The sequence below is a fragment of the Thamnophis elegans genome, chromosome 13 (genome assembly GCF_009769535.1).
Source record: "Thamnophis elegans isolate rThaEle1 chromosome 13, rThaEle1.pri, whole genome shotgun sequence".
NCBI lineage: Eukaryota > Metazoa > Chordata > Lepidosauria > Squamata > Colubridae > Thamnophis > Thamnophis elegans.
This window is the reverse complement of record NC_045553.1, coordinates 31565736-31588070: the sequence shown is the minus strand read 5'-3', so window position 1 is coordinate 31588070 and position 22335 is coordinate 31565736.

Genomic DNA, 22335 nt, shown 5'->3' with positions numbered 1-22335 from the left:
TTAAAAAGCCTTTTGTCCATTTTTCACCATATCAGAGAACATTAATCAGGTAAGCCTGTTTATTTTAATCAAATCACCTGCTTATAGGCTGTAATTAAATATTTCATTATGAGCTCTTTCAGTGGAGATCTGCAGAATGATATATTTGGTCTGCTTTTCTTTTTCTTTTTTTGGATGTCTTCCATCCTTTTTTCTCTCTCAAGGTACAAATAAAAGGTGTTTAAAAATTCTTTGTGCTTGACAGAGAAAAAAAGAAAGTCCTTGATATTTAATGTCTTGAAATCCCACTGTTTTTGGTAATTATAAGATCCCCATGGTAAGACCAGATTGTGTCATTAACTTATTTAGTTTCATAAATTCTCACCTGTAGTTTGTAAAAACATCCATCTAGCCCAACATATTTGCAAGAAGTGGGGAGTGTTCAGACTTAAATTGAATGTTGGGGTTAAGGCAGTCTTGTATATTTTCTCATACCCTATTTATAAGTTTGATACATGAACACACCAAAAGCAATAATGGATCCAATGCTTATGCCAAGAATAAAAAATGAACATGGTAGCACAACCCACCAGGAGCTGCTATTTCTAGTAATTATGAAAGCAGATTAGCAAGTTACTAAGAGTGTTGGTTAGAAGCACAATATTTAAACCAAGCTTTTAAATGATTTATTGTTTGCTTTCTCGTGGCATCTCATATGTTCTACATATGTATTAACATTTTTGATTAATTATTAATAGCAGGTTGAATTTAAGCATATTATTTATACTTAGGAAAAGATATCCACTCTTCTATCCCCTTTTCAAATATATTTGCTAATCCTTCCTTCCTCCTTCCCTTCCTTCCCTTCTGTTGTGGTCTGCCAGTGGCCTGCGGAGCTGGCAGCAGAGTCAGACAGCGAGGAGGTTTGGGAGGAACATGGACCAGTCCTGGGGTCTGGGCAAGGCTCAGATGAGGACTCTATGTCAGAGGCAGAGGGCGGGGGCACGGCCATCTGGGAGTTATGTGCTGCTTCCGGAGCCTCTAGAGTTGGACATCAGAGAGGCAGAGTGACAGGCTCCCCCTGTTCCCAGTGTGCACATGCACAGAGCTGCCAGAAGGCAAGAACAGTTAAGACAGAAGGGACGACTTGGGAGTAAGGCTTGGAGGTGATTGGCCCCTCCCATATGACGTAAAGGAGGAGCAAAGGCATGTGAGCCTTTGTAGGAAGCAACTTGGTTCATGCTGGTCAGTTTAACTTCTGAAGCTCCATTTTGACTCCTTGCTCCATGTGGTCTTGCCAAGCTAATTGCCAGTTAAGTCTTTGGCAATGTTTCAAGGAAAATAAAGGTGGGTGCTTATCAGCCTTATCCCAAAAGACTTTGGCAGCCTACTGTAGGACTCTTCACAATTATTTGGGACTCATTACGGGCTGTGAATGAACATAATTCACAGCCATTGAAATAAAAAGAGGGTTTTGGGGACTAAGCATGTGATTTTTACTGTATCAGGAAGCCTAGGTCAGAACACCTTCCTCCTTCCCTTCCCTTCCCTTTTTCTACCTCTCCCATTTGGGTCATTTACTAATTTATTAAGAACAATATATATATAGCACTTAAACTTATATACCACTTCATAGTGCTTAATAGCCCTCTCTAAGCAGTTTACAGAGTCAACATATTGTCCCCAACAATCTGGGTCCTCATTTTACTGATCTTGGAAGATGGATGGCTGAGTCAATCTGTATGTATGTATGTATGTATGTATGTATGTATGTATGTATGCATGCATGTTTGTTTATTATTATTTTTACATTTAAAACAATGCAGTACTGCGTCGTTGAAGTGACCATACATCACATTATATACAACTAGTCTCAACCATTAACTATTAGCCAACTTAATACATTGTCTATCCTTCTGTCCAATCACAATATATGCAGTGTGTTCCAGTCTCGTCACCTTGTCCTATACCAATCATAAAATCTGTTCCAGGCTTCAAAATATTCTGATTCCCCTTTATGTTTAAGTTCAAGAGTGAGCCTATCTGCTTCTTCACAGGCCAACCCTTTTCTGATTATATCTAGCGCTGATGGCGTATTTTCTTTTTTCCAATATTGTGCATAAGTTATGCGCGCCACAGTTAGTACATGTATAATTAGATAAAGTGTATCTTTCTTGAACCCTTCTGGTATTATGCCTAGGAGAAACATTTCTGGTTTAAACAGAATTTGGTCTCCCACCATTTGTTCTAACCATGATTGAATCATTTTCCATTTTTTTTGCCTCGTTGCATATCCACCACATATGATAAAAGGTGCCTGGTGTTTTTTTACACTTCCAACAATTTGGGGCCAGATTTTTAAACATTTTGGAGAGCTGTGCTGGAGGGGGGGAGATGCCATCTGTAGAACATCTTATAAAGGTTTTCTTTATACGCCGTAGCCATTGTTAGTTTCTGATTAAGTATCCAAAGTTTTTCCCACTTAGCCAATTCCACATTATAACCATTTTTTTTTGCCCAGGTGACCATAGTTTCTTTGTCATGTTCTTCCTCTAGCTTATGTTCCAACAAAAATCTATACAACACTTTGATCAACCTGTTTTCTGTCTGTATCAAAAGTTTATCTAATATTGTGCAATCTTTGGCAATACCTTCCTACTTCCTATTCTGTGCAAACCTTGATTGTATCTGTAAATAAGACCACCATTCTACTTGTACCCCTTGTGATGCCAATTCTAATCTATTCAATAACTCTTTATATATAACAATATTTTCCATATTAATTAAATTTGAGTGTATATATGCTTCCATCATAGATAGCCAAATGGGTGTTTTGGGATAGTGGTCATGTTTAATTTTGTTCTATATTAATAACAGGGACTCTCTGATATAGTGTCTATTGAAATATTTATGTGCAGATCCTTTTTCATACCACAGGAAGATATGTCATGACTATCCAATTTGAGTTATCTTTTATTTCTCAACATTATCCATTCTTTTAACTATGTTAGGGTGGCCACAGTATAATAAAGTTCCCAATCTGGTACGCCAAATCCTCCTTTTTTCTTAGTATCTTGCATAGCTTTGAGTTTTATTCTTGGTTTTCTTCCCTGCCAAATAAATTTCAAAACCAATTGATTCAAATCCTTAAAAAACCCTTTTCCTAATTTATTTGGGATATTCTGCAATAGGAAAAGGAATTTTGATAGGACATTCGTTTTTGTGACTGCGATCCTACCCATCAGGGACAATTGTAGGTTTTTTCACCTTTTTAGGTCTTTCTCAGTTTTGTTGATCAGATTAGTATAGTTGTCTTTTTTGATGGACGCACACCTCACAGGTAAGTGTATACCTAGATATTTCACTTTTTTAACAATTTGGATACCCAATTTCTTCATTAACTCCTCTTTCAATTTGGATGTTATATTTTTAACCAGCATTTTAGTCTTTGTCATATTTATCTTTAAACCCGCTACTTTCCTATACTCTGTCAATTCCTCAATAAGTTTCATACCAGGCTTTATAGGATCCTCTAAGACAAAAGCTAGATTGCCCGCAAAAGCCTGTAACTTAAAGTGTTCCTTTTTAATTTCTAGTCTCTTTATCTGTTCCTCTTTATGTATATTCCTGGCTAAAACTTCTAAAGTTAATATAAACAGCAGCGGGGATAGGGGACAACCTTGTCTTGTACTTTTCTGGATTGCTATACCTTGCATTAATTCACCATTAATTATTACTTTGGCTTTTTGATTAGTATATATTGCTCTAATTGTGTTTATAAATTTATCCCCAAATTCCATGTGTTCAAATTTTTGATGCAAAAATTCCCAGTTCACATTGTCGAATGCCTTTTGGGCATCGAGAAAAAATAGTGCAACCTGTTTTTCATTATGTACTTCATAATATTCGAGAATATCCAGCATAATTCTCATACTGTTTTTAATTTATCTTCTGGGGAGGAATCCATTTTGATCTGTGTGGATAAATGATGTGAGGAATTTTTTCAACCATTCTGCTATTATCATAGCAAAAATCTTGTAATCTGCATTTATTTATTTATTTATTTATTTATTATTTATTTATTTATTTATTTATTATTTAATTTGTATGCCGCCCACTCTCAAAGAGACTCAGGGTGGCTTACAAGTAAAAAAGGGAAAGGGAAGGACATACAAAAACAAGACAACATTAAAAGATCCACAACATTCACAACTTAGGATGGGGCTGGACAAAATCAACAGCCCCAGGCCTGCTGGAACAGCCAGGTCTCGGTCGCTTTGCGGAAGGCCGGAAGGGTAGTAAGTGTCCGGATCTCCACGGGGAGATCGTTCCATAGGGTCAGAGCATCAACAGAGAAGGCCCTCCCCTGGGGGGGTCGCCAAGCGACATTGACCCGCAGATGGAATCCAGAGGAGGCCTAGTCTGTGCGATTTTATAGGCGTAAGGGAGGTAATTGGCAGGAGGCGGTCTCTCAAGTAGCCAGGTCCGATACCATGTAGGGCTTTAAAAGTAACGACTAGCACTTTGAAGTGTGTCCGGAGACCAATGGGAAGCCAATGCAGCTTGCGGAGGATAGGTGTGACATGGGTGTACCTAGGTACACCCACTATCGCTCACGCGGCTGTGTTCTGGACTAACTGGAGTCTTCGAACACTTTTCAAGGGCAGCTCCATGTAGAGCGCGTTACAGTAATCCAGTCTTGAGGTGACGAGGGCGTGAGTGACCATCCGAAGGGCCTCCCGGTCCAAATAGGGTCGCAATTGGTGCACCAGGCGAACATGGGCGAAGGCCCCCCCGGTCACAGCCGACAAGTGATGTTCTAACATCAGCTGCGGATTCAGGAGGACTCCCAAATTGCGAACCCTCTCTGAGGGGCATATAATTTCACCCCCCCAGGCTAAGAGATGGAATAGCTGGACCATCTTTGGGAGGGAGCATCAACAGCCACTTGGTCTTGTCGGGATTGAGTGCAAGCTTGTTCGTTCCCATCCAGACCCTAACAGCCTCCAAGCACTGGCACATCACTTCTACCGCTTCACTGAGTTGGCACGAGGCAGACAGATACAGTTGCGTATCATCCATGTATTGGTGATATTTAATCCCGTGCCGTCGTATGATCTCACCTAGAGGCTTCATGTAGATGTTAAATAGGAGGGGGGACAGGACCGAACCCTGCAGCACCCCATAATTGAGGGGTCTAGGTGTCAATCTCTGCCCTCCAACCAACACTGACTGCGACCTGTCCGAGAGGTAGGAGGAGAACCACCAATGAATGGTGCCTCCCACTCCCACCTCTCACAACCATCGCAGAAGGATACCATGGTCGATGGTATCAAAGGCTGCTGAGAGGTCAAGAAGCACAAGGATAGAGGAGTGACCCCTATCCCTGGCTTGCCAGAGATCATCGATCAGTGTGACCAAAGCAGTTTCCGTGCTGTAGCCAGGCCTGAAACCCGACTGAAAGGAATCCAGATAATCGGTTTCATCCAAGGTCTGTCGGAGTTGAAAGGCCACCACTTTCTCAACAACCTTCCCTATGAAGGGAGGTTGGAGACTGGATGGTAGTTACTCAAAATGGCTGGGTCCAGAGAAGGTTTCTTCAGGAGGGGTCTCACCACCGCATCCTTTAAGAGGTGCGGGAAGGATTCCTCCCAAAGAGAGGTGTTAACTATCGTCTGGAGCCAGCAATGTGTCACCTCCCTGCTGATCGAAACCAGCCAGGAGGGGCACGGGTCCAGTATACAAGTGGAGGCACTCACCGCTCCCATGGCCTTGTCCACTTCCTCAGGAGTGACAAGTTGAAACTCGCACCATAAAATCCGCTCAAGACCTTCCCCCGGTACCTCGGCTGGTACCGTGCAATTGGAGTCTAGATCCGTCTGAATCCGAGCGACTTTATCCGTTAGAAATTGAACAAATTCCTCAGCTCTACTCTGTAAAGGGTCGTCCACATCCCTCCCTTTCAAGAGGGAGCGGGCTATTCTAAACAAGGTGGCTGGGTGCGATTCAGCGGATGCAATAAGAGTGGAAAAATGCACACATTTCGCCACCCGTATTGCCACGAGATAGGTCCTGATATAGGCTCTCATCAGTGCTCGGTCCGATTCAGAGTTACTAGCCCTCCAGCGGCACTCTAGGCATCTCTTTCGGTGCTTCATCTCCTGGAGTTCCTTGGTAAACCAAGGAGCCCCCCTGGATCCACTGCCTCGGAGAGGCCATAATGGCGCAATCCGGTCTAGATCCCCCGGCGCCGCTGTGTTCCAAGCAGCGACTAAGGATTCTACCAGACCGTGGACGAGATTGACAGGTATTTCTCCAAGTGCCATCTGAAATTCCATAGGGTCTATCAGCAGAACCACCTAATTGGTTCCCCCTCCCTACAGCGGGGGATTGGCTTCCAAAAGTCAAGCCTCAATAGGAAGTGATCAGACCATGACAAGGGCAAGATCTTAATGCTCTTCAAATCTAGATCATGTCTCCACTGCTCCGAGAGGAATACAAGGTCAAGTGTGTGACCCGTTGAGTGATTCGGACCCCGGATTACTTGGGTCAAGTCCATGGCTGTCATGGAAGCCATGAACTCCTGTGCCCCGTCAGAGTGTTCACCAAGCAAAGGCAGGTTGAAATCCCCCAGCACCATAAGCCTGGGGAACTCTACCGCCAGCTCGGCTACTGACTCGAGGAACAAGGGGAGGGCTGTTGCAATGCTGTTGGGAGGTAGGTACATTAACAACAAGCCCACTTGACCCTCAAGGTCCAACTTCACCAACAGGGACTCACACCCGACAAGCTCCAGAGCAGGGATCCTACGAGGAACTAATGATCTTCGGATGATGATGGCCACTCCGTCATTTAGCAGTGAGATTGGTCTGTAGTTTTGTATAAACATCTGATCTGAGTCCCCCTTAGGTATTAATACAATGTTAATCTCCATCCATGATAGCAGTGTCTTTGTCTCTTTCAACACAGCATTCTAAACTTCCAACAGCATTGGAACAAGCATATCCTGGAATTCTTTATATATTTTTGCTGGCAGTCCATCTGGTCCTGCAGCTTTATTAGTCTTTCGTCTTCGTATGGCTTCAATTATCTTTGATGTTTTAATTTCTTCATTGAGCATATATTTTATTTCCTCTGGTATCTTTGACAGATCTGACTTTTCCAGATATTGTAGTATTCCTTTGTTTATATAGTCTTGGTTTTCTCTATATAATTGTTCATAGAACTCTTGGGTAATCCTTTTCTTTTCCTCTAGTTGATAGCAGATCTTGCCTCTTTCATCTTGTAGTTTATTGATCCAATTCCATTGCTTCTACTTCCTCAGCTTATAGGATAGCCACCACCCCAGTTTATTTGCATTCTCAAATAAATTTTGTTCTGCTTTTTGTAATAGACTGTGCCAATTTTGCTTTTTCATAATATAGCCAATTCATGTTTAATCAGTTCCATACTTCCTTTTATACTTCTATTTTGTGGTTTCTTTCTTTCTTTTGAGTCAGTCTTGAGCTGGTCAGGAACAACTGCTGGCAGTCAGCAGAGTTAGCCTGCAATACTGCATTCTAACCACTTTGTCACCACAGCTTAATTTTCTTTTTGTTATCCATCCTAGGTGTAGTTGCAATCAATCATGAATCATAGCAAAATGGCACTTCTAAGTGAACATTTTATTTATTTATTTTTATGTATTTGGTTTGACAAACATGTACAAGAAAACAGATATAAGTATAAACATGGATATAAACAAAGGAAATGAATACAAATAAATAGGGAAAGTAGTACAGGGACAGTAGGCACACTGATGTGCTTATGCACACCCCCTTATAGACCTCTTAGGAATGGGGTGAGGTCCACATTAGAGAGTTTGCGGTTGAATCTGTGGGGTTTTGAGGAGTCAGGTAGAGCATTCCAGGCGTTGACCACTCTCTTGCTGAAGTCGTATTTTCTGCAATCGAGTTTGGAGCAGTTTACCTTGAGTTTGTATCTATTGTTTGCCTGCATATTATTGAGATTGAAGTGGAAGTAGTGATTGATAGATAGGATGTTGTAGCAGACAATTTTGTGTACTATGCTTAGGTCAGACCCTAGGTGGCATAGTTCCAGGTTGTCCAAGGCCAAAATTTTGAGCCTGGTGGCATAAAGGCATAGGATATCAGTGATGATGAATAAAACCATTTGTGAAAGAGGCTACTGCTTCTGCATCATACTTATAGCACTGAAACTACATATAAGAGAAAAAAGAGAATATGTCTTTAAAATGTTAGTTTTAACCTTCTGCATATAAACATGTTGCAGTTCTGCAAATGATTGTAGTCTTTTATAAATCCACATCTTGAAAATACCTCAACTACTGCATGCAGAGCTCAGATTGATGTAAAAGAAGTACATTTTTCAATAATGGGGGAATCTGAGTTTTTAATAGTGATGATTGGCCAAGATTATCTCCAGTGTAAAATATTCTACAGTTGAAGAGTCCTTGAAGAATTGAAGTACTGTAGGGTAAAGGGATTGTGGTCTCACTGCAATTTTCAGATGGAACTCAAATTTGATAGATGGCAATATTGCCTCTTCAGATGAGAGATGTTCACAGAATCGATTTTTTCACTAATATCTCTAGGACGCTGGGAATGTTTAGGGCAGAACACTGTATCAATCAGAAAGACAATATTGACGAGAGGCAAAGGATCTTAAGGAGTGGATTCCTGAAAGCTTTAATAGTTGCATTCGGTTTTTCAGCACCCTGGACAGTGCTTAGTTAACAGAGCTAACAATTTCCCCTAAGAACACTTTTATGCTCATTGACGAAAATGGATTATTATTTGGTTTGTTACTCCATTACATTTTCAAAAAGTATACTGCCTGTATTGGCCAAGAAGCACTGTAGTGGATGAATTAGGTTGCTGAATCAAAGAAAGAACTTTCTGGTCCAACTTCATAGTTCATATTTGGATAATTCAGTTTTCTTGTTATGTTTGTTACTTTTTGATTTGGAACTAAAGATCTCTCACATCTCAAAAATGTGAGAATAAATATAAGTGAACTATAAGTGAACTATAGTGCATTTATCATTTCTACCTCTTCTGCACCAGGACCTCTCTCTGTGTTACTTCTGGACTCAAGGATTGTGTTGGTGAGGATATTTTCATATTCCCTTCTGACATATTCCCCTTTTTAAAACATATTCTCTGACTCCCTGGCCTCATCTCTTGAACATGGTGAGTCATATATTATGTAGTTTTACAGTTTAACCATAACCAACTCAATGACTTATGGAAATGGAAAGGCATTGGAAATTTTTAAAGTAATGTCCACTACATCATCTGGAGAATATAAATAACTCTCTAGAGTGTGAATTGGCCATTCCTGTAGGCAGTTCCTCAACTCTTTAGACAGACTTGCAATTATTCTCAACAGTTGCTAGGCAGCAGTAACTGACCCCAACATTATCTGGGGAGTTTTGAAAAAGGCCCATGGAAAGATTTAAATACTTTAAGAACAAAACAATAAAATCTGGAACTTTTAAATGTTGTTTTAACATTTCAGGTCTTTTGAAGGGCCTTTTATTTCCTTACCTTTCTCTTGAATTGCAATTCTCCCTGGATATATCACTATGCTACAAATTTATTACACTTAACTTTCATTGTTGCTGCAAAGAAATTATTGGGAACTGTTTTGCTATGGAAGGATTGAGGATCTCCAACAGAAGTACATTAAAAAGACTGACTCCTAACTTAAGTTCTCAAGATGAATATCACATAACTTTCAAGATGGACACAATTCCCCTAGTGTGCAGACAAGAAAGTAGATTTCTTAGTGTTTAAATTTCTGAAGGCATCTCCATATCTTCTCTTTAGAACGTTGCAATAAAAAGAAAGTATATAGTATGTTCTTGTTTGAAGAATTTACAAGTAGTGATGACAATAGGTGTAATTCACTGTCCTACAATTGCAGAATTGATGGGAAGTGAAGAAAAGAAATGTACATTTCCAATATGCATGCATTATTGCAGTCCATAGGTCTGTATCATACATGTCCAATTTCATGATAAACTTTCAAATAGGAATAAATGACCATGTTCAGATATGACACTGTATGTTTGCTTGACATTGTTCCTGAAGCTCAAGCTTAAAAATTCCTTGTTTTTGGAAAATTCTGTTGGAATCTGGAAGTAAAAAAAAAAACAGTCCTGCTTATTATAGTCTGTATTACTCAAAAATAGGAAACCTTTCGAAGTGATGGTAAATATCTATGAAAAATAGAATACATTACATTTTTCATCTTTTATGTTTCATGCTTATATTTTATTTCAATTTCTTTGCTGAGTGGCTGTGAGTCATCCAATGTTGTTGACAGTCAGTCAGAATACAAGTTTAAATAAATTATCATTATGAGATTATTAACTTAAAATAAAAGTAAAATGAAGACTAATTAACCATCTCCATGTACTGCAAACATGTCTTTTACCTATGAGTCCTTTCCTCAGACCAACTGATTTATCCTGCCAGCATAAATGCATTGAATATTCTCAATAGCCTGGGATTGCGTACATGGCAATATGGCAAAATGATTATGAATTTCAGCATGTGAAGGAGGTTTTGATTATGTAATCCTCAGAATGGAGTTGTGTGATTTAATCAACCATTTTGGCAGAACTGCATTGGTAATCTTGTAATAACAGTGCGACCTGAATGCAATCAGAAATTATTACAGGCAATAATGTTTTCCTTGAAGTGAAATTTCACATTCACTACACTGAAGACTAATTTTTTTCAGGTCAAAAGGACAATTATTAAATAAGAACTGTAATGAAAAAAGCGTGTTCTTTCCACCCCTCCCATTTTTGAGCATTTCCTTGTTCAGTCTTTTCACATTTGTTTCCTTTGTCAATGGAACTTTCAGAGAAAACCTTTACTTAGCTAGCTTGCTGAGTAAAATGAACAACGGCATTTACATCTGTGCTAGGAAACTCAAGGCTAAGCAAGCTATTAGGTAACACAAAATCCTCTTTGTCAAAATTATGCCCCATCGGGGTGCAAGGTCTTTCTGTTACATTGTATTACTTCTATTATGTGAAAATACTCAATGAGGAACATGTAATGAAAACCTCCAAAGAGGATTCATGGTGTAGGAGATGTCCCTAAAGGAACACGAACAGAGACAAAAATCAGACAGTGAAAATCTCTCCAGAAAAAGGGGAGATTGTGAGATTACTCACTTGAACTCCAGAATTTCTCACAATGTAGTGTATATAGACATAAAGTTCACCACGTTTCTGCCACACATGCCCCAATCCAATTCCTTAGGATCCTTGCCTCCATTTGGTTAAAACAAAGGGTTCTTTTACTAAAGGTTTTGGTTGCAGTAAAATCAAGCCAGCTCTGAATTCTCCCATGGTTGCAAGATATACAAAAGGTTCATCCACAGCCTATCCCTCTCCCTGTGACCAGTCCACTTTCAGCCAGCCAGAGCTCACCAAAATGTTTGAGAACACTGAGATATTTGGGGGGTAATCCACATATTTCTCAGGGTGCTTGGCCTTCGGATCCTGGTACAAACAGGATCCAGCTGTTCTGGTCTTTATTACCCATCATTTCCCCCGCTCCTGATTTCCCATCATATACACACACAGACATGAAATTGCCCTTTCATCCTCCCCTTCCAGCCTTTGATGGCAAGATGTTTGGGAGGCACCAAGCTGAATCAAGCAGAGTTGACAGTTTCATTTCTTGGTTGCATTCAGAAACCAGTACTTAACTGATGGGAATGACAAATTTTAGAATGCCAGGTGACTTTCCTTCAATACTTGGCAAAATAAGTTTTATATACAAGTTTAATGACTAAAATATATATTTTGTGGGAGGAATAAACAACATGATTAGAACATTGGTTCTGAAAAGTTAGAAGCAGCTAAGTTTCCAGATGAATTTGAAATAAGATTTTGAAGTTAATTATAAGAATTCTTCGTTTGCTTTTGTTTTGAAGTCTTGGAAAAAAAATGATAGGGTGGATTGTGAGGTTTAGACATTAGAGATAACCAGGAAGAATTAAGTATTATAATTAATGGAGAATGCTTAAATTTGACTTAAGAATACAAATAGAGCTACTTAGTTTTGAGTGATTTAAACTTATTACTGATGGTCAATCAGCAAACTGTCCAGAAGTAGATTTGATTGGGGCAGCATATAAGCCAAGTCGGGCATGATGACTCCAGTGGTTAAGCCTGGATTTCAAGACTTGAACAAGGCGCAATGGGGTGAGCTCATGTTACTTGCTCCAGCTCCTGCGAACCTAGCAATTTGAAAACATGAAAATATAAGTAGACAAATAGGCACCACTTTGCTGGGAGGTGTTCTGACCCTCCTCATCCCACACCAAAGTACACTCCGAGCCAAAGATAAGTTACGGCATTTAATTAAGAGATAAACAGGTCCTTGGCAGCAAACCAGCACAGACAAGCTTGGGCAGAAATAAACACAGATAAGGCTTGGCAGCAATCCAGTCTGCCAAGCTCACAGTAATGTCCTCCGACATGCAATCCTGCATGACTTCTGCAAAGAGGGCCGTGTGCACAAGGAGGCTTTTTATAGTCTGGAGAGGAGCCTAATGACCACCAGCTGAGTGCAATTACCTCCTGTAACTGCGCAACTGTTCCTGACACCTATTAGCGCTTCGATGCCATGCATCCAGGAACAACTCACTACTGGCATCCGGCTCACTCTTCCTTGTCTCCTCCCCACCGGTCCAAGGCTCAGGTGCCTCCTGGTGGCCAACCAGCCTCTCTGCGCCCTGCTCAGAGTCGGAACCCTGTCCAGGGTCCTCCACATCCTCCAGAGCCTACTCATATGACCCCTTGCTGTCAGAGTCTGGTGGCAGCTCCAACGGCTCCTGTTGGGCCACAACAAGAGGCTAGTAGTATTCCGTGTGCCTCGGCGTATAGTCATGCTGGCTACATGACCACAGAAGTGACTTTGGACAATGTTGGTTTCCTTGGTTAAGAAAATGGAGATGAGCAATTCCCCCTAGAGTCGAATATGACTGGACAGGGAAAATATTTACACTACCTTTAGAAACCAAGTAAGTAAATAAATAAACAAACTCCAATGTGGACCTCAAAAGAAAAAGGGCAGGTAACAGAGGGCAGATATAACTGTCACCTCTTTGATCTCTAAGGTACATCATTACAATAAGGACTGATATTAAAACCATGATAAATATGAGCCTAAATAAATATTTTCACACCATGTCCTTATTTGCAAGGCAATTCCTTCTTCAAACGCTCAGGGGCAATTCAAAAAGGGGAATTACTGGGAAATTGCTTTTTCCTGCTAGGCAAAGAATTTGAAGATAGTTATTATCTAGTTAGGCATTTCAAGATAATATTGCATGCACATTTCTGCAATTTGGCAAATTTGGTACCATCTCCCATTCTTCTATTGCATGTATAGACAGATTGTCAAACCAACCAGAATTTGCAGGAAAGATAAATACTGGAGAAATCAGCAAGTCCAAGTGGCATTAATGTGTACTCCAGTGTCCCGGTGCCCCATAAGCTTAGCAAATGTGACGTTACTTCATGCAAATAGATTTCTGACTTACGTTTTATTTTCCCACGTTGCCTAAAAATATAATTACTTTGTAGACCTTGGATTAGTGTGGGAAATTAAAAAGGTAGGTCCTAGCCTTGGAGAGTTGTTGCCGCTACCACTGTTAATAACTTTATAATCCATTGAAAGTACGCTATTAAGGTTCAAAGGGTAATGACAAATGGCAAATATCTCCTTTGCAGGGGCACCCTATAACACAGATGTAAATTCTTCTTTTAGAGACTCCATCCTGTAGACTTAAATGTCTTTCTTAACGTTTACATGTTAGAATCAAAAACTTTGATTCCATTTGACTGAGTCTTCCAATTAAATCTGCCCAGCAAATTGAATGACCTATTGATCTAAAGCATCACATCAGATCAGGTCAATTTGAATCAATTTGATGATTGCTTTAAACATGTATTTTAAAAAATCCAAATAAAACCAATAGAATGATTCAAATAGTGGACCTAAATAGAATTAGTTTGGATGCTTCTTTGTGGAATGTTTTGCTTTGAAATGATTCGGTACATTGAATAAAATTACAGAGGAGATGCATACTGTTATAAACGATAGCCTTAAGGGGCTGGTTGTGGATGACAGTTACTATTCAAAAGTAGCAACATCAAAATCAAATGAAGAATGTTGGCTACATTCTGAAAAGCTGCAGAAAGGAATAGTTGGGAAAAAAAAACATTTTAATTTTTATGAGATCCTCCTCATCTCTTCTTAGCTCACTATTATGCCAAAAAAAAAAAAACTGCTGGTTGTTGCTATCAGATGTTTTGGAAGTGAGCAGATTTTAATTTGGGGCAGATTATTCAGATGGCTGCATCTGTTGTTTATATCATTTGATAAGCAGTCTGCTACAAATCAACAATAATGCGGGTTGGATGTTTGCTAGTTCAAATGACAGCAGATGCCTTGATAGGAGAATATTGAATAGCATACATCAACTTTCCTTTTTTCTTTTTGATGTGATTTCTTGCTGTATCCTCTCTGTCATTGAGAACAGCTCTCCATGGAATGGGGGTTGGGGGGATGTTATTTTGTATAGAAGCTCCAATCTCTCATCAACAAATTACAACTGACGGTACTAATCAAATAATCTGTATGATTAGCCAGTTCAATTAAAAACATATGAGCATAAAATATACAAATAGGATTCCTTCTGCATCAACCAACATCTATTTAGTCCGGTATTCTTTTCTCCAATGCAGCTGAATATTTCCTTCTAGGAATTCCACAAACCTCTCTTGAAATATTTCTTCCCATATTAAATGCTATCCTTTTTATTCAGCTACGACGTCTATTCTATTCCACTTAAGTTACTACAAAGGTAATTTCCAATCTTAACTGTAATGAATCACTGAACGGATCTTTGTTTGAGTTTGTCTCCAACACACATCACAAAGTGTGGATATTGAAAAATATGCAGAGAAGAACACAAATAGGTGTTAATGATAGGTACAACTCCATCAAAATATTTTGTTCATGAGTGAACAATGAGGGAATGCATCAATCTGCACAGGTATAACATCATTAAAGGAACAAAGACTTAAAGCTTGTTAGACAACATGATTTGTGCACTGCTTATTTAGGGCACAGAAGTACGCCTGCCCATTAAGAACTAAATAATGCAGGTAGAACCACACAATGGTGTACTGTAGTTGGATAATAAGAACAAGTAGATCTCTAGGTGAAACAGACAGAGTTACATCAGTTACCTTCCCACCATAAGTGATACCTTTTTATTGACTTACATTTGCATGTTTTTGAATTGCTAAATTGGCAGGAGCTGGGGAAAGGATGGGAGCTCACCTGTCCCATGGTGCTCAGATCTCAAATCTGGGCTGCTGGCTTTCCAGATAACAAGCCCAGGGTCTTAACTTTTAAGACACGACACTGCCCACATACTTGTTAAGCCTAAAAAAAAATCAGCATTCTGCTTGATCTGATGCTGGCTGATAGGGTGATAGCTTTTATGCATGATGTATATAACACATACACTCATTTAAGATGAAGAAATATTTGTGTACAATTCCTTAAAAAGTATGGTTTTGATTAGCTGCATGCTATCACAAAAACATAATCAATAAAAGCAGAAATAATCGTGTTTAAGCTTATTGTACCTATGTAGTTTAGAGAACCTTGAAAATTCTGACAGTCTATGCATTCCCAATATAGAGTACGTCCCAATGAAATTCTCAAGATTTATTTGGAGGTTGGGAAAAAGAGTCTAGACATTCCTGGAAGACATATTGGTGTGTGAGGTATACATACAGACATGCACAAGTGCACTTACATAATGGGAGAAAAGTGACCGGTAACAGGAAGAATGGAAAAAAATCAACATTCTAGTAAATTTATATAGAATTCTTTTAAATCCAAAAGTACCCACATAAACCTCACCGGCATCAGAGGAGTGATAGCTTTCACATTGTGCTTATGGACTTCGTGAATCCTTGTTAACCTTCTTTGAAGTAAGTTAGTGAGCTTCATAGGTCCTTGATCAGAGTTAAGGCAGTCAATGCCTTCTTAGTCTGGCAAGCTCCATATTTGTGATGATTACCCTGTTTGGATCTGTTTCTGGGAGCCATGGCAAACATTTATTATTACTTCTTCACAGCTTGTCATCTTCAAATTCTCACATCTGGATGAGAATCTTCAGTAATTTTCATGAACATTTTGTGTGAAACAGAAGGTAACTTGTATTACTATTAGGAATGAGAAGTTATAATAACCATCAGTTCAAAAAATGCTGAGCACGCTGAGCCATGAGCAGATTCTAAATTTTAACAATCAAGTCTTCACTATGAATGTTTGCAAGTGAACATATGGTAGAAATTTGGTATCACCTAGGGTCCACATATAACATTTCTGCAGGGATGAAATTCAGCCAGTTCTGACAGGTTCTGGAGAACCGGTAGCGGAAATTTTGAGTAGTTCAGAGAACCAGCAAATACCACCTCTGGCTGTCCCCAGAGTGGGGAGGGAATGAGGATTTTGCAGCACCCACCAAGCCACGCTCACAGAACCGGTAGTAAAAAAAATTGAATTTAACCACTGCATTTCTGATTAGTTATGAGATTTGTATGCAACTTCAAGACAGATGAATTGTAGGCACTGAAAAGTTACTTATCAATGTATGTACTTGGATTAAATGCTATATTGGTCCACCAAGCTATTAAATTTTTGGGTCAATATTAAAAACAATAGATTTCTAGATTTTCCAAGCCCTTGTATTTGTTAAGCAAGTCCTGCTACCCAAAATATCCAAATCAAGATTCTGGGGAGTTGATTAGATAATTTCTCCCCATTTTAGCCGAAAGCTCAGAGATTGTAGAAAACATAATGTTGAATGAAAATGTGTTCAGCCAGTAGAACTCCATTATAGATGAGCATCTGAGGCAATCTGAGTCCCATTTCACAAAGCAAAAAAGAGGTGGTCTCCAGTGAATTTGTATTTAAATGAGACTCAAACATCTGTGGACTTGGCAGTTTTATATCCCACAAAGTTCCAGTTGAAAGCTTTGGGTAAAGAATGTGCTTACTGGAGCTAAATGCATAACAGAAGAAAACAGATTCCAAATTATATGCAGAAATATGTGGTGCTATTTTGCTGCTTTCTTTGGAGAATTACAGTGGATATGAAAATACATCTTAAAATTGGCCATTTTCAGTCCTATCCTTTTAGCATCTCCTTTGCTTTATGGATACTTGTCTACTCAGCTGGATATGTTTTCAATATTGTCACTCCATTTAGATCAGCTTCCTTGAGTTGGTTGTTGTATAGATGTGAAAAAAGTCAAACTCTTTGAATTCCCAAAATTGTAATCCCAAAGCAACCATAAAGGCAAAGGGCCTCAGAGGCCATTCTAGACTATGTCTACCATATGTTTGCACATAGGATTTGTAAAGAACTTCAGGTTCCTTATAACCAACCTGGCACCTTATAATGAGTGCTAGAAACCTGTATTGTACAAATTTGTCTCACAGGATTAGCTGAACTCTGAAATCCATCTGACCATGCTGTACAAGCTATTGATGTAGTCATCATCACTATAATATGTGGCAATGGATAATTTAATGGGCTGTCAAGAGTTTTAATCTGCAATGACTTCCTTGTGGATTTTTTTGCTGTGTGTGTGTAATATGCATGTTGCCATTTGCAACAACAGAGAAGGAAACTTCCTATAAACTAGCCAACCACATTGCCATTAAGCATTCTGCACATCGTATTAAGTCAACTATGATCATTCTTTGTTAATTGCACACAACTGATTATACAGCTACATATCTGTTCCACTTCTTTTAATAAGCACAGCTGTTTCCTGTCCAGATTTTGACTGGAGAAATTTTCCCATCTCTAATTTTGACATAGTACACTTGGAAAAAAGCAACGAAAACTCCAGAGGGCTCTTTGGACACATGCTGCTTAATGCATTTTGACACATGGTGTGCTAGTAAACCTTTGTTTAACCTTAAACAGTTCTTAATGACATTTCATTCCCTATTAGATAGATCTTTGACTAATGCATTTATAATATAAATTTGGAGGAGCAGGGGGTAAAGCTTGGACATGGAACAAAGTTTCAATTATATTGTTGTTTACAAAGATTAAAGATATTGAGCACACTTAGGATTCTCTGAATGGCAATTATTGTGATGGAGCAGAATCAGAGGTGGTATTCAGCCAGTTCTGACTGGTTCTCACAAACTGGTAACAGAAATTTTGAGTAGCTTGGTGAACTGGCAAATAGCACCTCTGGCTGGCCCTGCCCCCATCTATCTGCTGCCTCCTGAGTCCCAGCTGATTGGCTGGGTCTTCTTTTGTTGCCTGCATAGGAGAACGGAACTGAAAAGCAAGTTAGTGGGGTGAGGGGGGAATGAGGATTTTGCAGTATCCTTCCCCTGCCATGCCCACCAAGCCACACCATGGCCACCAAGCCACGCCCACAGAAGTGGTAGTAATTTTTTTTTAATTCTACCACTGATGCATTCTATGATGTGAGCTCCAGTAACAGATTGATGGTTTTTTTTGGGATTGTGTTTTCAGTCTACACCACGGGTGTCAAACTCAAGACCCTAGGCCAGATCTGGCCCACAGGGTGCTTAGATCTGGCCATGGGGCTGCCTGGAAACAGCAAAGGACCAGCCTGTAGTGCCTCTGCCAGAGAAAACATAGTTCAGGATGGCTGCATGCAGGAGGCCATCACAGCTGAAAATAGAGTTCGGGAGCCCGTTTTCACTGGCAGACCACTTGGGCCACTACAGGTGGCCCCGACATGAGTGATGTTGATCTGGCCATGCCCACCCTGGCCACGCCCCCCCCCAAGATCAAACACAATCCTGATGTGGCCCTCAATAAAATCCAATTTGACACACCTGGTCTACACTGTGCCTTTTTACAAAACCAGCTCTAAAGCTCTCCAACCATTGATGCCCTTTGGTCATTGCTGAAAGAAAAGGCTCCTTTCAAACATATCCTATAGAGTGACATTTATGGAAAGGACTGAAAAGGATCCAGAGCAAAGCAGATCAGATCAGAGCAGAGCAAGTTAAATGAGCATCTTGTTTCGATCTTAGGGGCTGTTATTATTTGGATCATCTTTCAAGCACATACAAGTACAAGACTCAAATTGCTTTGTCCATGGTTTACTAGTTTTTATGAACCAAGACTCCAAAGCTAAGAACAAACCATGGTTTCAGATTCCACCTTTCCTGAAAAAAACAAATAAATTAAAATAGTTGACCCATATGAAACAGAAATAAACCAGATAACTGTAGAATTACACTTCTGAGTGACAGATGTAACTCAATGGAATGATCAGAACAGCAAGGTAATGGGAAGAACAGAGAGTTCAGCCTATCCACCAATTTTTCACCTTCTGCAATATTTGGATTTAACTGTAATCCACATTAATTTGGGGAAAATATTGCATCTACATCAGACAAAAGTATTTTCAATCTGGCATTTTTTTGTGGGAATGGAGATTGAAAAAGAGAAAAATCACAGACATTTTCTCAAAGCAACATCTCATTTGAAAGTTCGGCTCAGCTCATTGCCATACGGTAGACAATTTGGTTTGCTTTTCCCAATCACTTGTGCAAAGTGACATTTGTTTTCTGAATCAAACTTAATATTCAAAGAAAGGAAAAGGAAAAGCAGTGCATGTCCAAACCAAATGCAATTTGTTATATTATTATGGTCCATTGCACAGTCAAACAGATGTTCAGACTGGAAGTGGCATTTTTATCCACCTATCAAGTTCTTCCAAAGGACCTGGGATAGTCAGATGTTGATGTTTGATATTATAAGTAAGCCTCTCTCTCCACTCTGTAAATAGCATGTATCCCTCTCTCTATTATCTACCTGCATCTATTTTTATCTATGCTTCTATCTATCACTATAAGTATATCTATGTCTGTTCAACAAATTTTCAGAGTTGAAATTCTGTCCCTCTCATGATAGAGGAAGTAAACGTGGTCACCACAATATGAAAAAAAAGTTGAGACTCTAGAAAGAGTGCAGAGAAGAGGAAAATAATGATTAGGGGATCAGATGCTAAAACATATGAGGAACAGTTGGAGAAATTGGCTGTGCCTAGTCTAATGAAAATAAGGACGAGGAATGATATGATAGTAATCTTCCAATATTTGAGGAGCTGCCACAAAGAAGAGGATGGGTCAATCTATTCTTCAAAGTACCTTAAAGGCAGGACAAGAAGCAATGGGTGAAACTAATCAAGGAGAGATCCAATCTAGAAATAAGGAGAGATTTCCTGACAGTTAGAACAATTAATCAATAGAACAGCTTGTCTCCAGAAGTTGGTGTTTCATCACTGGAGGCTTTCAAGAAGAGATTGGATAATGATTTCTCTGAAATGGTGAAGGGTTTCTTACTTGAGCAGGAGGTTGGACTAGAAGACCTCCAAGGTTCCTCTCAATTCTGTTATTCTGTTATCTTCTCTAAGGTGATTAGACAAAAGAATTAGCAATTGAATATCAACAGAAATCAATAGATGATTTCCAAAAAAAGTAGACAGGAGAAAAGGACATGTAAAATCAATGCCATTTTTTGGAAAAGGTAATTTTTGGAAGAAGGATAATGAATTCAGAAAAAATGTAGACGGCTCATATAAGATAATAGAGATTGACCTTGAGAAATACATTTTTGCCACAGAGATGACATCAATCAATCTCTTTGTCAAAGTAAAGAGACAATGCAATTTGCTTAAATGAAGGACTTTGCATTTCCATAAAATGTCTCCCAATCTCAAACTTGTCACTTGATAAAACCAGGAACTGGGAGGAAAATGCAGAGATACAGGTTCAGCTTGCTTTAACTTTGATGAAGTATGCCAAAAAAAAAAAAAAAAAGCAAGTGACACCTGTACTTCAGCATTCCTTAAACTGTTGATGTGTTGGGTGAATAAACCAGCTGCATTTTTTCTGTAGCACTTGATGTAGCTTTGGGTGACCTGGTCAGTGCTACCTGATAAAACACAAGAGATTGTGTTTTACTACTTGATGTAGCTTTGGGTGCCCTGGTCAGTGCTACCTGATAAAACACAAGAGATTGTGGGATGGAACAATGCAAAACAACACAATCAGTTTGCTTCATTGTTAGAAGTGAGATGGCTGCATTGCCTCACGAAGCAGCTTGGAGGGAGCATTTTGCTCAAAGTTTCATAGGCACTTCTTTGAAGACTTGCATAGCCCTGATGGTAAGTGCTTTTAAGAAATATGTGCTTCTGAATGGTGACAATTATTCAATGACCCGAGTAGATACTTTAGCAAGAAGACACTGAGAAAGCTACAATACATGTTATTTCAACACTATTGACAGAATTCTGCTAGCTACAACACCTTGTAAAGGTGAGCCCTGCAGATGCGGGAAAATGCTAGGATGATGATGAAGGAGAGAACATCTTATTAAAAGCATCACCAAAAATGTACACAATAAAGAGCAGAATGGCAGAGTTTCTAAGGTGTTGTCTGCTGGATTTCCCTGTCCAGTTCATTGCATGCTCTGCCCTTGACATGAGCTATTAATCTATCAAGCATCTTTTCCTTCCAATGTCTACAAACATGTTCACTTGCAATGCTCTCAATTGTCTTTCCTTGCCGCATGCATTTTTGCATATAAAAATATGGGAGGATCAGACTATTTCAAGTTGGTGATGTTCTTATATTCACACACAGTTTGCCCTGCCTTGTTTATTTAGTAATTGGCTTTAAAAATGCAACTAAAAAAAGAATCAAAAAAATTGAAAATATTGAAAAGGTGTTGTATTTAAAATATATTACTGATGTGTTTTTTTCTTAATATGTTTGTATGAATGTGTATGTGTTGCATTTTTGGTCTTTGGGCATTCCTCCATTTTAATTTTGGGCAGAAGGTAAGAAAGGAGCAAGGTTAATGTAGATATTTGGAATCCCTTAATAGAAAGATGAAAAATAAATACATTCCAAGATTGTCTTGTCTAAGATTAGAGGATCTCTCTGTCAAGATCCTATTATCACAACTCTTCTCTAAGGTTTTGTTTCAATTTTGGAACATTTAGTGATAGGTTACTCTAGGACAGGGTTCCCAATCCCTGGGCTGCATATTGGTACCAGTCCATGCAAGCAAATGAAATTTCATCCATACATGCACAGGAACTAGGTAGCATGTGAAACCACCTCCTTGGTCCATAGAAAAAATGATTTCCATGGAACCTGCCCTGCTGTCCAAAACGTTGGATACTGCTGTTCTAGGACAACCAAGTCT